This window comes from Aulonocara stuartgranti (genome assembly GCF_965226115.1).
Source record: "Aulonocara stuartgranti genome assembly, chromosome: 16".
Taxonomy (NCBI): Eukaryota; Metazoa; Chordata; class Actinopteri; order Cichliformes; family Cichlidae; genus Aulonocara; species Aulonocara stuartgranti.
Window position 1 is genome coordinate 26101123 of NC_138952.1, and position 10225 is coordinate 26111347.

The 10225-nt window shown below is 42.9% G+C and overlaps 1 long non-coding RNA gene across 1 annotated transcript; it reads right to left on the minus strand.

Annotated features, from left to right (window-relative positions):
* Window positions 1-8767: 8767 nt before the first annotated feature.
* On the minus strand, window positions 8768-9945 carry LOC309691321. The gene is made up of 3 exons (XR_014271957.1): window positions 9752-9945; window positions 9555-9666; window positions 8768-9474 (listed from the first exon to the last, which is right to left on the minus strand). It is a non-coding gene; the product is annotated as an uncharacterized lncRNA (long non-coding RNA).
* Window positions 9946-10225: the final 280 nt, after the last annotated feature.

Genomic DNA, 10225 nt, shown 5'->3' on the forward strand with positions numbered 1-10225 from the left:
TTGCAGCTTTTCCAGCAACCTCTTCATGGTTCCCATTTGCCTGTGGGATCCCCAGGTACTTGTAACTGTCCTCTATGTCTGCAATGTTGCCTTCTGCTAGTTCGATCCCCTCCGTTCTGACTACCTTCGCTCTCTTTGTTACCATCCGACTACATTCATCCAGTCCGAATGACATACCGATGTCATTGCTGTAAATCCTGGTGGTGTGGATCAGTGAATCGATGTCTCATTCACTCTTGGCATACAGCTTGATGTCATCCATGTACAGGAGGTGGCTCACAACTGCTCCATTCCGTAGTCGGTATCTGTAGGCAGTCTTGTCAATGATTTCACTGAGGGGGTTCAGGCCTATGCAGAACAGCAGTGGGGACAGAGCATCTCCATGGTAGATTCCGCACTTGATGGTTATTTGTGCTATGGGCTTGAAGTTGGCCTCTAGTGTTGTACGCCACATCCCCATTGAGTTCCTGATGAAGGCTCTTAGGGTGACAGAGTTAAGGACTGAGCTGATAACTGAACAGGCAATGGAGCAAGAAACTGAGGTGGTAACAGAATGGATGACTGAGCAGGTAATAGAGCTGACAACTGAGCTAGAGACTGAGCTGGTGACAAAACAGGAAACTGAGCTAATAACTGCGCTATGGACAAAAGTACAAGTTGTAGTGGTGGTTGTGATGATGGTTGTAGTGATGGTGGATCATCAGGTAGCTGAACTTGTGACTGAGCAGGTGACTGACTCTTGGCTGCTCTCCTCCGGAGAACAAGAACGGGTACTGGGCCTGGCCAAACACCAGCCATCCCCACCCAAGGAACAGATACGGGTGCAGGGACGAGCTGGGCCTGCTCCCGCCCGAGGAACTGAGATGAGTGCAGGAGTCGACAGGGTCACAGTCGCCCTCATCTGGGGAACCGGAACAGGCACAGGCAATGACTGGGCGTCTGCCATCCCCACCTGAGGAGCAGGTACGGGTGCAGGGACAAATGGAGCCTCAATTAACCTGGGAACTGAAGCAGGGACCAGCTGGACGTCAGCCACCCTCACCCAAGGAACTGATACGGGTACAAGGGAAAGCTGGGCCCAAGCTGCCCTGGGAACAGGAACAGGAGGTGGAGAGCGGAGCTCAGGAGCAGTAACAGTCACTGGGTAAACTAGGTTAATGGTGCCAAACACAGTTCCAGCAAACAGAGACTTATGGCAGGCTGGTTTTAGCAACTCTGCTGTTATTAAGCTGTCCACGTTAGAATTAGCAGTCTTTGAAAAAGTCTGGGTCTTTAACTCTCAGCTCAGGAGGAGCGACTACAGAAGCAGGTGTATTTTGACATGCCGTCTCAGAATAAAGTGGCTGGTGGGCTGCACAGTCCAGGGTGTAACAATACCAACAACAGTCTCTTGAGGTGTAACCTCAGTGTTAACAGGGACTGACACACAAACATGGCGAGCTGGTTTACGTATAAATGGCTGTGAAACACAAAACTCAACCTGATCCATTAGTGCTGGGCCACTAAGTCCAAACATTTTAGCTATTTTAACTATGGCAGGTGGCACTCTGTTGCCATTTACATTTACCAGCTGAGGCGCAGCACAGTCCAAGGTTTGAGTGACAGTCCTATAGGAAACAACACAAAAAGTAATTTCATGAGGAGCTTCCTGAACAGTCTTTGCAGAGACTGAGCTAAATGCCTGGTACACAGAGTTCAAATGGTCAGACCGTGGAACACAAAACTTATTTGGTTACTGTCATAGATTTCTGGTGACAGAGCAGGTGAGCAGGTAAGACAGTCACAATGAGTAGCTGCATGGCTAATTGTCTTTATATTACCAGGTTTAGGCAGAACAGAAGAATCACTTGCTTGCTTATTAACACTGGATTTACTCAGAGGAACAACAGGTACAGAAACAGATGCTACTGAGTTAACTGCTTCAAAATCCTGAAACTTTAAATCTGCAGAGTCACAATCTACGGATTCAGGCTTAACAAAGTCTACAGAGGGAAGCTCAGTCTTACTCACAGAGGATGTAATGTCAGGAAGCCTGGGAGCTGAATGCTTGAGCGGAACGTGAGAAACACAATCACTCTCACCAAAGGAAGAAAGCTGCTCCGCTTGCTTTGGATCGCCGGTGGCGTGAATGCCGTTTTCTCTGGGAAGGGGGAGGAGACGAGCCAGGCCGCGAATCCTCCAGCGGACCGGGCTGAACATCCTCTGGCTCTTCATACTGGAGAGGCAGCTCTGGGTGGACGTGTACAGTGGGAACGAGGAAGTCCTGGATGAGGGGGTGTAGCGCGCCGAATAGTCAGGGGAGTCCGGAAACCATCCTCTGTAAACGGGTAGCTAACACCTCCTGGTACTCCGAGAACAGCAGCACTACCCATTCTTGGCAAAGATACTCCACCGACTACAAAACTAAACTGGGAAAAACTTATTATAATGTGCACCAGGAGACACAGGGAGAATCACACACAGCTATGAGGGAGAACGTGACACAGAACTGAGGGAGACGCGGACATAAATACACTGAGGGTTAACAAGGGAAGTGGGAGCACACGGAGACAGGGCAGGAGCAAACACAACATGACGCATACTGATGGGAGACTGTCAAAGTAAAACAGGAAGTACACAGAGGCGCAGACAGGAGGGGAGGAGAGAACACGGGGTGAGCACAGACATAACGGGCTGGGGAAAACATGTAATAAAACACAAGGAGGAGAAACGAGGCATGGGAACTCAGATACGTGGAGGAGGACACGGGGTAAAGACATGAGGGGAATTCTAATAAACTAAACTGAACAACCTAGGAACAAAATACAAAAACACAAGAAAACTAAGAACACTGGGTCAATATGACCCAGGACCATGATAACAAGAATTCTTTCAGGTACTTGAATCTCAGACAGAGCTTGGAAGGCCTCTATGACTTATTTACTCAGGATAGCTATCAATTTGGCACCCTCAATCCTTTTTACAGCAACAGAAATCTACTCAAAAGATACGCATTTTTGTGAATTTGATAAGTACTAAATATGACAAGTGTGTGTTTGGATTTATTTGCAGTGTAGTTTGTGTATAACTCGAGCCATCTGCTAACGTATATACATAGCTAGCAGCCACCTGGGTTTTATTTGTCATGAAGCAGAACGGCAGAAGTAGGACTCAGGGATGGACTCTCTTCAGTAATAATAGATCAAGTAATTTGCACAACTAAAGTCCAACACACAGTCCACAGTAGTGATGACCCCCCCCCTCACTAGTACTTGTGATTCTCCTCACTAAGTCTCTCCACAAAAACTCTCGGGCTCAGTTTGCTCACCACTCTCATGGAGGAATTTCTCCACAGGTATCTGCATACAGAATATAAGGGTTAGTGTTCCAACCAGGTTACAAAGCAAGTCAACAAGCAAGGAAGTCAGGGTTACACTAAGTGTGAGTAGTTCAACAATCCAGTGAAGACTAAAGCTTAGCCACTCCCTCAAGTAGTGACTTTGATGAGGACTCGGGTACAAGTGTGTGATGACCAGCAGGTGTCCAGAAACCAGAAGGTGGGACCTTGGCATGAGTCACACCAAGATAGGGCTGCTCAATTAATCGAATTTTAATCACGATTACGATCTGGGCTTTCAACGATCATTAAAAATGACTGAGCCGATTATTAGCCCCTCCCTCATTTATCCGCGACACCTTAAAGGCCGGTCCGTGAAAATATTGTCGGGCATAAACCGGTCCGTGGCGCAAAAAAGGTTGGAGACCGCTGATTAAGAGGACCCGAGGGAAGCTCGGAAAGCTAAGCAGAAGTTATTTGGAGAGTGACTGCCGTTGGTTGAAAAGAGAGTTTAAAAAAAAAAACTTCAGTGGTGTTGCACACTATTTTATATTATTTTTTAAAGTCATTGTTAACCCTTTAAAGCCGGTCAGAGCAGCACGCTCCGTTTTGCGTAACTATTTTTAAATCCCTGTAGAACCTGAACCGTGTAAGCTAGCGCAATAATTTGTTTTGCATATGAAACCGGAGGAGTTGTACTTACATCTTATGCCATCAGCTTGTCCTCGGTCACGGTTTCGTTCCACATATAGCTTTGCTAAAATTGCATAAAAAGCGCTTGCAGCAACAAAAACACAATATTCCAGAAACACGCTTTGCCGTTCCTATCAGCTGTTCGTAACACTTCCCACAGTGAAATGATGCACATGCTGTTTTCTTTGCAAATTTGCATCATAGGATTGTTTTTTGTTTTTCCTGCAGTATATAAAAATTGCTGTATCTCCAAAATAAAACTATGAAGACACTCAAAATAAATTTCCTGTTGTTGTAAACTATTTTTTGCAACTTTATTGTATTTAAAGTTTTGAGGGATAAGCCTCTTAAATTTCTCCAAGTAGAAATATATGTAAACAAAACAAAAGCGATTTTCAATTTTTTTTGTAGTTTATTGCACTTTTTTGCAATTTATGTAATTACTATGGACTTAATGCATACATATTATTAAAATATGGGCTATAACAGTTGTATTGATGTATAGCAACTTGAAATGCTCCTACAAATGGCACTACAACATGTAAAAAAAATAATATAAGCTCTGGTGGACTTGGTTCTATAGTAGGTCTTAAAGGGTTAAATAAATATCGTCAAATAATCGTGATCTCAATTTCAGTGAAAATAATCGTGATTATCATTTTTGCCATAATCGAGCAGCCCTACACCAAGACACATAGAAACACAGACACACACGTTAATAAAAGTTATACAACACATGACCTGCACTTGTAAATATTTAATAAAATTTAATAAATGTTTTTGGTCTACATATATTAAAGACTAGGGATGGGTACCGGTGTCCGGTGCCATGATGGCACCGGTTCTGACATAAACGGTAGTAACCAGACCGAAAAGCAGCGCACATTTCGGTGCTTTATTTCGGTGCTTTTTTTTTCCTGAGCTGTGATACACTTCTAGCCAATCATTTTACGTTTCCGAGGATAGTAGGCGGGGCCAGGTACGTACGTTCTTTTAGAGCAGAGCTACAGATTAAAAATGTCCAAGGCGAAGCGGTCAAAAGTCTGGCTGTACTTCACAGCAAAATATGCAAACTCCGCAGCCTGCAACAAGTGCTTTAAGCTGATACTGTGATACTGTCAAAGGAGGTAACACCTCGAATCCGATTAAACAGCTGGCGACGCATAGCGGTTTTTTTAAAAGCCGAGAAATGCGCCGTATTTGATAGCTTGCTGCGAGACCTCACACCGTGCACGTCGGGTGGGTTGCCAGTTATCGGACCCGGAGCAAAATCCCCCAAAAACCCGAAGAATAGAGTCCTGGCCCCTAGCCCTGCCAGTGTAGCAGAAATGATGACTGATGATGATGGCAGCAGCAGCCGTTCTTCTCTGCGTGAGTAGCTTCATGTTGTTCGTGTGTAATTTACGTTGAGTAGGCTAACCACGTTATTACATTAATGCAGTAAGGTGAACTAGCAAACATCATCATAGCTACATGCGGCTGTCTTCTTGTTTGATGGCAGATACTCCCTTCACCCTGGCCAAAAAGGCTAAAATGACCAAAGAAAAAGTGGGAAACAGTTAAACATGAGAGGGTTTAAGTTTGTGTTTTTTCCATTGTTTAAGCACTGCTTCCAGCCAAGAGTGATGCCATATATGCCACATAGCTGCAGAAAAGGCTAACATTGTTATCTTTTTACAAAAAAAAACAGCTGAACATGAGAGGTTTTTGGACAAAGTTTGTTCTCCATTCTTTAAGCACCGGTTTGAGCACCGTTTAAGCACCGGCACCGTTTCAAAAGTACCGATTTGGCACCGGTATCGGATAAAACCTAAACAATACCCATCCCTATTAAAGACCCTTTCCAGAAGTTAAGCAATCAGGTCATATTTTGGAGGAGTGTAATTTACCAATCAAGAAAGAACTCAAGAGTGTCATCATGAAGAATTTCCCACCAACAGGTAACCGAAACGTTTTTATTATTTCTGATCTGTAAAACATTAATAAATTGTTTATCAAGTTTTGATCCAACAGAAATAATTTCAAACTTCATGACTGCACCAATATTGCTCAACAATGTGATGAATCGAGCCACAGTGGAAGATTTACTATATGTCTAAAAATAACACAGTCGCTTCTCTGGAGTGAGCCAGATGGTTGTAACACAGAGCATTCACTTGATCAAATGATAACACTTCCTGTCAGTCTGCATGTGAGCACAAGCCACACTGGGGTTATGACCGTTAGACACCAGAAGGTGTGTGTGCAGTGCGAGTGGATTCATGCTTTTGAATATAACAGGGAAATAAAATGTTGTTGTTTTTTATCCATGTCTTACATTAGGCTTCTTAATTTAACTTCCACGTACTGTAATAAAAAATTAGTGCCTTTGCTATATTTAGAAAACATGGTCTTAATCTTCTCATTTTATCATTTCATCAAGACAGCAAGAGTAAACAAGCCCCCAGATGTTTAAAAAGTGCCATATCAGTTCTAATAAAATGCTGCGAAGCAGCAGAGTATAGCCAGCAGGAATGGATGCAGTAATTTATTCTCTTGTATTTTCTCTCCCAGGCAACTAGGATAGGTGGCACAAATGGAGCATTTTAATTAAAAAGTGCTGAGACACAGCGATCCTACAAGAAATCTTGGCAGCCACTGACAAGTCTTCCTGTTCCTATGGAGTGTAGGCAGTGGATTACTATGGTGCGTCTAATTCAGTTGAGAAAAAAAACAAAACAATAATGGGAACCCAATTAGTACCTCTACAGGGAAACCAAAATTTCCACAAGCTTCCTTCCTGTCCGCTGCTCCTGTGAGTCTGTTTCAGTTTTTCTTTTCCTTATATAACTGCAGGACTGACGACAATCATCTCCTGCTGGTGCTTCCCTCTGAGTTAGTAATGTGAATGATGACAACATATTCAGGTTATGAACAACAACACCACCAATGATTACCCTTGCAAAAGCTTTGTGCCATAAATAGTTAGTAATTGGTTGTGATTCAGTTTTTCCTTGCTGAAAGACTTTCACCCTGTTTAATACCAGATTCAACATACACGATACTAGCATCAAGTAGTAGTAGTTACATGTTTGTGAGAATATTTTATTAACAATTATTAATTAATTAGTTTATTAACACATAATTAACATGTTTGATGATGGTTTAAACAAGAATGGCCAAACAAATAAAAATGTTCTGAAACAATTTTTAAAAGCTTAATATGCTATAACTAATTAATTTAAATAATATTTTTTAACATATTTCTATTTTCATTTTCTCATTCTAGTTTTTCTTTCTCATTTTTGTCATCCTCTTCCTCCTCACCCGAAGCCTCACTTTTGAGCTGAAGTTAGGATTTGTAAACCCCACCCCAGCTTTTGTTATCAGTAACAGAGTCAAATTTGTGCTCTATCATCTTGGCTTTGACAGCTTTCCAGCTGTCACCACAGCACTCCCCCACAGCTGCCCTGCCCGCCTCCCTGGTGCTGCCCCTCGAGCCTGCTGCACCACCCCTCCCCAGCAGCAGAGCCAAAGCCCACACCTCATAAAAAAAACCCACTACAGGAACATGTTTCTTTATTCTTGATATTTTCGCAATTGTTTATCACGAGCAGACCAGGGCCCTATTTCAGGAAGCCGGTTTAGAAAACTCAGAGTGAAAAACGATACGCAGGGTTGAGTAACCCCGAACTGTCCAACTCGGAATATTCGGTTTCAGAAAGGCTGATAACAATTAGTTCAGTCAACGCGGAGTTGCTTTAACCCCAAGTGAAGCGCGCGGACGAGGATACATAAAGCCCTGATAAGCGGAGCACAGATTAAGCGAGTCACCATGGAGACGGAGGGAAAGAAGGCGCGGTCAATGTATGTCACAGCGCTTGAGGCCGAAATTCTGATGGCAGCATATGCCGATAACATACAAATTCCGCGGAAAAAAGTAACACAGCCACAGCTGCAAAAGAAAGGGAGCATGCATGGCAAAACAAAGCCGACAGAGTCAATGCGTGAGTGTTAATTTAAACATTGATCGAGGGATTTCCACCCATTTAACACGTTATTTTATCATATGTTATTTTATTTGTTATTTTATACATTTTATTTTGTGATGTGATGTGAGCGCAGGTGCAACCCAACAGGCCCCAAACGTTCCTGGCAGCAAGTAAAAATGAAATATAAAAATATAGTCCAAACAGGTAAGGTGTAATTGTATTATGAGCCACAGTGCTTGGTCTGTTTGTCCGATGTAAATCAATTGCAGTTAGAGGCTACATTAATTTTCTTTCTGTAAGCACTTATTGAAATTATCTGAGCACATTACAAGTACATATTTGCTTACTCTGTATGCTCAAATGTGGCCCGTTATAGCCAACAGAAAAAAAGCGGAGGCCCGAAAAACAGGTGGGGGTCCTCCACCACCACTACACAGAAGCTGAGCAGTTGGCCCTCAGCCAAAACAGTGGGCGCCCTGTGGCTGAAGGCATCTCTGCGGGGACATCCTCTGAGTCAATAACCCCGCAAGACACAAGTGCCGACATAAGGGGTAAATTCAAAATAATACATGATGTGCATACATCCTTTCTTCACAGTCACCTTTGCAGTGCTACTCATTCATTTGATAAACTCTTCACCATAATGAATTATTTTGTAGTGAAGTTATTTTCCGACTGATTTTGCCTTCCCTCAGTCTTGGTTGTCTTTGAGAGCATAATGACAATGACGTGTAAGGTGATTGGTATGTTTGTTAATTGCCATTTGGTCCCTTGTAAGTTTAAGTGACCTGTATAAACCTCATATTCTATCAGTTGATGGTGATGGTGTACTGCATCTGGTGCAGCCTCCTGTTGAGCCAGACCAACATGCAGTTGTGAGTAATACTCCACAGATTATATGAGTTTACAGTAGAACAGCAATGTTGTCTATTTCTTTACTACAGGAAAATAATGAAGAAACATTGACAGCTGTTACAGAGGAGGAAGCAACAGAGACACTTTATGAGGTTTACATCTTTTAATACTTTGTGTACAGGAAACACAGGCGACCAATAAAGCCAGTTGAACAAAAAATCTGTTTATTCTTCTTTCAACATGTTGAGGTGATGGGTCAAAAGAAATGATTGTGACATATGGTGTCTCTGACTGCGCTTCCATCTTGTATGTCCGTGGGAGGGTCAGGATGTTCATGGTTTGGATCACTGCTGATGTTTGGTTCAGAAGGACAGTGTTCTCCTCTAATTGTGGCAATGTTGTGAAGAATCACACATGCCACAATAATGTCACATGCCCTTTCTGGGGTGACCCTGAGTCTTTGCAGGCACTGGAACCGGGCCTTAAGCATTCCGATAGTCATTTCAATTCTGGCTCTTGTCCTGCAATTAGCCAGATTATATCGCTGCTGTGGGCCCGGTTCAGGGTCAGGGTAAGGGGTAAGCAAATAGGGTAAACATGGATACCCCCTATCACCAAGCAAGTAGCCAGTGAACTCTCCTAAGACAGAAGGATACACTTCAGTTCAAATGTCCCTGAAGCAATTGGTCTTTATATATTTTAAAGTATTCTCAACTCACCATGTCCAAATTTTGTGCTCAGTGTACATTCACGGAATATTTGTGAGTCATGGACAGAGCCTGGCCGCTTGGCTTCCACATTTGTGATAATGTTGGCAGCATCACATATGATCTTCACAGTGCAGAGAACACAAATTAGCATCCATTACTATAATGAAATAATTTGTTAGTTTGAAATGCTACAGGGAACTATGTACCTGTACATTAATGCTGTGGAAAGACTTCCTGTTCACATAGTCTCCTTCATTTACTGAAGGAGCAATGATTGGAATGTGAGTGCCATCTGTACAGCCAATCACGCCTGGGAACCCTGAAAATAAATGTACAATTTAAGTAGTAGTCCAAGTATCACCACATCATAAATTAAGTTTTGGTCATCCTGATACCTGCAATTTTGTGGAATCCCTTTTTGATAAATCTTGTGGGTCTATGACCGGGGAACACAAACGAGTACAGGAGACGTTTCAGTGCAACTGTAACATTCCTGACTGCCCGACAGACGGTAGCCTTGGAAACGTGCTCAGCGTCACCAATATTATACAGAAAGCTCCCGTTTGCAAAAAACCGAAGTGCAATACAGATAATACGTAATGAACTGAGAGCATGTCCGCGATGTGTCACATGCGTAATATATGGCCTGAGGATGTTATTCACATAACTTATAGATTGTG